We start from the raw sequence: 6,000 nt of genomic DNA, 5'->3' as shown, positions 1-6,000 counted from the left end.
CCATATGGTTCCAGATCAGAGTTGGTCAAAAGACGACCTTGCATGTGGTTCGGAAGACAGATGTGAGGTAGAGCAAACACCCCTTGAAAGTTGTTGCAGTCAGACATGGTAAAGGTCAACACAATAAGGACAGATGAAGAGATGCCCAGCAAATCCAAGCTTGTCCATGTTCTCTTCTGCTCCACATCCAGCTACTGCCTGACTACAGGCTCTCTTGGCCAACAGCAACACTAGGCCCAATACCAGAGACCTGGCTAAAAATCCACAAAGTAGTAACATCACTTCTGTAGAGACTGTGGTCCATATTGGCTCTGACCTGTCCAAGTACACCCGTGTATCAGGCAGGCTGGTTAGCAACTGTTACTCTCACTCAGACTTCCCCTTTTCAGACCTCCACTTCACTTCTTCTCCTACATTTCCTAGTAATCCCCAGGTTTCCAAAAAACTTACACTTCCTCTATTTGCTGACTGATAGAAAGATGACATACTTCTCATGCCTGTTGCAAAGCTATGGCAAATTTGATACCTATGCAAAGCTAAATATGTACCCAAAAAAGGTACAAAACTGTTGTCATTAGTTTTAAAAGCACGAAGAACTTTTTCCCCTTTTGATATATATAGATTTTATTATTGATAAAATTTAGCAGCCGCAGTAAGTACTTAATGCCTTTAAGTGCTCTGAAAAATTTAGAGACTCTCGGGTAACAAAAAACCCTAGAAACTACTTTCTCTGTGTCTTTACAAGGTAGATAAGGAAAGTGCCTCCCAGAGATGTCAAATCATTTGCCTAAGTTCCTTCAGAGTCAGTGACTTGCTCTTCTGTTAAAAGCAGATTTCTTAAGCTGTCCCCTCACCTCATCACAGAATGCAAACCAGCTTGCTCAATAGACACATTTAATTCAGAATGTCTATGTCTATGTTTCAACTTCCTTTTCTTATCCATGATCCTATTCCTTACTCTTTGTTCCACTTCTTTTTCGTCTTCCACTCTAGGAGCTTCTGGGCCAGGCAAAGTGAACTGTGTTGCTCTTATCTTACCTAAGCATAACACTGAGATTCCTTCTCCCCTCTTCCCTTTGGCCTAAAATAATAACATAAACAATCTCCCAATCATATCTGACATTTAGTGCATTTCTTACAACCTGCTCTATTAGTAATATCCATTCTCAGTTATCTTTGCTTACTGGTTGTTATTTCAAAGATAATGAAATAGGGGAGCATTGGTACAGATTGGATTTTTCATGAATAAAACTATGAAATGAATGGTGCACTGAAATCTATTCAGGCAGAGGAAATACACTCCATTATAACAGATGTCAGTGCATGTTGATGAGTACCCATCTGAATATAATCATTGGAAATGAAAATTTCAGAGGCCTAAAAAAACCTGCAGGTTGCCTTGTCTTACGTCAACATTGGAAAGGTTTAGAAATGATACACTGCTCCCCCTAAATGCATTGGTACTACAGTGGTCTTCTCCAAAATTAAATCCTGTCTTGCCTGAAAAAAAAAAGATATGTTTCTTAAAACACTGCACCTGTCATTAACTTCTTCCTTTGCCTGGGATATTCTCAGGACAGTTTCTATGTATTATAACTAGATGTTGGTAAATTCAGTCATTTACTTTAACAGGTTTGTTACCTCCAAGTCTGATTTTTCATTATTTATTCTGACATTTCCTGACTATCTCTTGTATGCCAGACTTGGTAGAAAGTGTTAGGGTTATGGAATGCAAGTCATTACATTCTAAATTTCGTGAGAGTAAGAACGTTGTATTTCTTACTCACTGATCGTATACTCTCTGCCTAGCACTTACCTGATACAGAGGAAGTGCTCAATAAATTATTTTTATTTATTAACTGAATGAATGAATGAATGAATGAGAAATCTCTGGCTGCAAATAGTTCACAGTCTAGCGGAGGTAATTACACTATCTGTAATGAGTGTGCTAATAGTGATATAAATGTGGGGTAGATGGAGTTGACAGGAGGAAAAATCTAATTGATATTCTAATTCAAGTGTCCCACTATAGAAAGTGGGTTAAGTGACTTTTTGGACCACTGAGGGAAGAAACTCACCTCTAGTAAGACAGTGAAGGAGAAAGTCATGCCTGATTTCAATCTAGAAGGGCAAGTAGGTGGGAAGAATGTTCAAATGCAAAAGAACCCCAGACATCTTAGGCGATATTTGCCATTACTCATGGAGACGAGACTTCAAAAAGCCAGAAAAAGGAGCTGAGATCCCTGAGAAGTTAATTGTTTTACTAACAACCAAGAGGAACTTACCAGAATAATAAAGAAGGCTTGTGGTCTGACAAACAAGGCTTTTTGGAATATATTTAAAGTTCTTTCAAAGATATAGAATAAAAATGAAAAGTGGCATAAAGCCAGCTAATCAAACAAACAACCCTTCATTTCATTACTTGTGTTTCAATTGGCTTTGTTAATAAAAATGGGGTTAAATATAAAAGGCACTGGTAAAGCACCTAAAAATTTGTGTCCTGACAAAAGAGAGCAAATCAGCAAGTTCACCCTAGTGGGCTGCTATAGCATTTTTGTATATTTACAATAAGGTCTAAAACTACAGAATCTGCTGGTAAATCATAAACATTTTCAATTCAGTTAGGAAATCAAGAATATCTAGAGTAGTAGGAAAAATATAAAGCTTAAATCTAAAATTAAGCCCATGAGTATAAACAATTCAACCAAGAGCCAGGTGTTGGATACAAAATCAACTAAAATTTTAGCGACTTCAGTGTTATTTTAGCTAGCAGGAATCATTTCAGAAGGCTGGGAGGCACAGCTTGCCATGCCCAAGAGATTGAGCTTAAGTCCCAAACTTAGAATAGAGCCTTTCCTGGTTATGCTGTTGGTATTTTAAGAAACATGACAGCCCCATCTGCCATCCATATGAGAAGTCACTCTTTCCAAGATGTCACTGAATTTATGCCTGTAACCCCAAACTAACAGGAAAAGGAAATATCATTCTCCCTCATCTCCTTCCAAGAAAGGTTTAATGTGCAATAGTCTAGCACTCTTTCCAAGAAGATAACCAAAGATCTTTTTTTTCTACAAATATATATATATCAAAGTATGTCAATATCCAAAGAGTATAAAAGGTAAAAAAGGGTAGCAATACACACAATGATTATTTTTACCCTAGAAGTTCTTTGCCAGACATTCACTAATCATTCTACATGCATTATCTCATTTAAATCTAATCCTTACAATGATTCTAGGTTTAGTTTTTCTAGTCATTTAGTAGATGGAAAAAGAAAAACATCTTAGAAGTTAAAATTTACTGGTTCAATCAATCCACAAAGATAGCAAAATTATAGGACTGGGACCCAATCACACATTTTTCTGAAGCCAGATTTCATGCTCTTAACTATTCTGACATAGTGTTTCTATAATCATATTACTCCCTTGAGATTATAATCTTTTAACAGCTCCCATCATCTGTATCAAGGTTCCTCATTCTGCTTTAAGTTGGTTGTAGATAGAATTCTAGGTGTCTATGAACATGGATGAGGGAAAAAAAAAAAACTTGCATCTTTATTTTTACCAATCTCTAATGTACTAAGCAATATATATCATAACTTTAAAAGAATTGGTTCAATCCAAATGCCTTCCTTTGAAATTCCAATAGCATTGTTTTATATCATTTAAAAATACCATTCTGAGATGAGGTCCATAGACTTTATTAGACTGCCACAGAGGTTCATGGTACACAAAAATTTAAGAAACCCTGCTCCATATAATATAATCCAAACTCTTTTATATGGCATCCAAAATTTTTCATGTAGTCTATTGGACAGGGAGCATTTTCTGGCCCAATCTGAGCCCATCAAAATATTGCAGAATGATTTTTTTTTTTTAACCTGGAATTAAGGATTGAGTCAGCTTCTCTCTTTGGATAGAATTTTAAAGTTGTTAGGCTATAGAGTCTTTTGTGGCTGTTTCCCCCCATCATGGCCAAAGGAGCCTATCTGTGTTAAAAGAAAATAAAGCTAAATAAATACATCCAGAAATAAAAATAAATTAGTAAGGTTTAGTTGCCTCTATTGCCTTATGATTCCACCCCCCCAGGCTTATTTTAAAATCCTTCTAAGCAGTTATCTTGGCACTTTGTGTTTCTTTCCAAGTCCATCCTACTTATCATTAAACAGTACACCCAGGGCAATTTATCTAAACAATGACTATGTTGACATCACGTTACCTCCCCCCCAAAATTCCATGACTCCCTATTGTCTACAAACCAAAGTTCAGACTCCTTCAATGGACTGATGTTCAAGGATTTTCATGTAATGGACCCACATTGGCTTTCCAACTTAAGTCTTCAAATTCTTCCTCTCCATCATCCTGTATTACAGCCAAAATGAATCAATTACTCTTTCTTATTTGTAGCCCTGTGTTTTCCTTCCTCCATGCTTTTAATTAACCTCCTCCCTGTAGCTGGGATACCTCTGTAATCTTCACAAATCTAAATCATACTTACTTGTCCAGGTCCAGCACAAATACAACCAAACTCATCCAGTCCTAATTCCTGATTCTTCTCAGGAGAAATCAAATCTATTCTTTGAGTTTTGTGTATCATTTACCTATACTTTTCACTGGCCATTTACCCTACTCTAATTATACAATTATTTAATATATAACATTTTCCCACAAAGTAATAGTAGTAATAGCAATTGAGCATTTATGCCAGGTAATACTGAAAACTTTCTTAGAACTATATTTAACTTTCACAACCAGCCTGTAAATTAGAACCTATTACTATGCCATTTTATAGGTGAAGAAACTGAGATACTAATAATTAAACAATCTTACCAATGGATGGAAGCACTTACCTTCAAACACTGGCAGTCTGACCCTAAAACTCACCCGTGGCCATGCTCTACTATTCTGACTTCTCTAATAGACTGTAAGCTTACTGAAATATTTCTTAGTTTGGTATAGTTTAATAGCTTACAAAATGCCCAACATCATGCCTTGGGTATAATCTGTGCTCAATAAAAACTTGGGTAAATCGTTTCTAGAGATTTACCTATGAATCACAGTGTTTGAGACAAAATGAAAGTTAGAAAAGCCAGTCTCTCTTTTTAAAAAATATTTTATTTCTTTTCAGTGGAGTCATCAGCTGTGATCTTAAGATTTTTTTTATATTTATTAAGCTAAATGAAGTGTGTAACATGATGGCCCCACTTAATAATTGTCCAATAGATGTTAATGGTAGTTATTGGGGTTTTTTGTGTGTGTGTGTGTTTGTTTTTTTCTTTCTGTTATTTTTGTTCTTGTTACCACAGTGAGTTAGGAAGAAATGTTTCGGACTCCCACTCTATATCAGAGAATAATGAGTGGTCAACAGGTTGAACAATATGGTGAAGATTATTGTTTAGTTGGTTTCAAAGCCAGAACTTAAACCTGTGGCTTTTCATTTAGGGCCTTTGGGTCAAACCCATAGACCCCACAACTATCACCTAGTCTCAAGAATCACATCTACTTCTTTAAGAAAGAGTAGAAATGAAATCCATTCATTACTGGTCTGTGACATATTTAGTAGCATTCAGAAATTCAATTTCTATAATCATCTTTATTCATTTATTGAAAACAGAAGTTGTAATGGAAAAAAAATTGAAAACGATTTATGTGCTTAACACCAAAAAATTCAAGATGTTATGCAGCTTCAATTCTTAAATAGCATTTTCTTCTACCTCAGAATAACAAGTTTAGGGAAAATAACCAACCTTTGTTTTGAAGTCCCTGGCTTTTGTCATTTCATGGCAAATTCTAAAATGCTTAAAGATAACATCTTCGATTCATTCTGGCTGGAAAGATAAAGCCAGTCTAGTAACAATTGCTGGTATTCCAACTTCAAAAGATATATACTGCTAAGTCATTCCCTAGTTATGATCTATCATCCTTTCTGAAGAATAAAAACTGTTGCATAGGCTATATGGACAGAAGGGGAAAAATTAAACTTAACAGCTTTCTGCAACAG

The sequence above is a fragment of the Martes martes genome, assembly GCF_963455335.1.
Source record: "Martes martes genome assembly, chromosome: 10".
NCBI lineage: Eukaryota > Metazoa > Chordata > Mammalia > Carnivora > Mustelidae > Martes > Martes martes.
The sequence above is the reverse complement of the archived record's forward strand: the minus strand, read 5'-3'. Positions refer to the sequence as shown.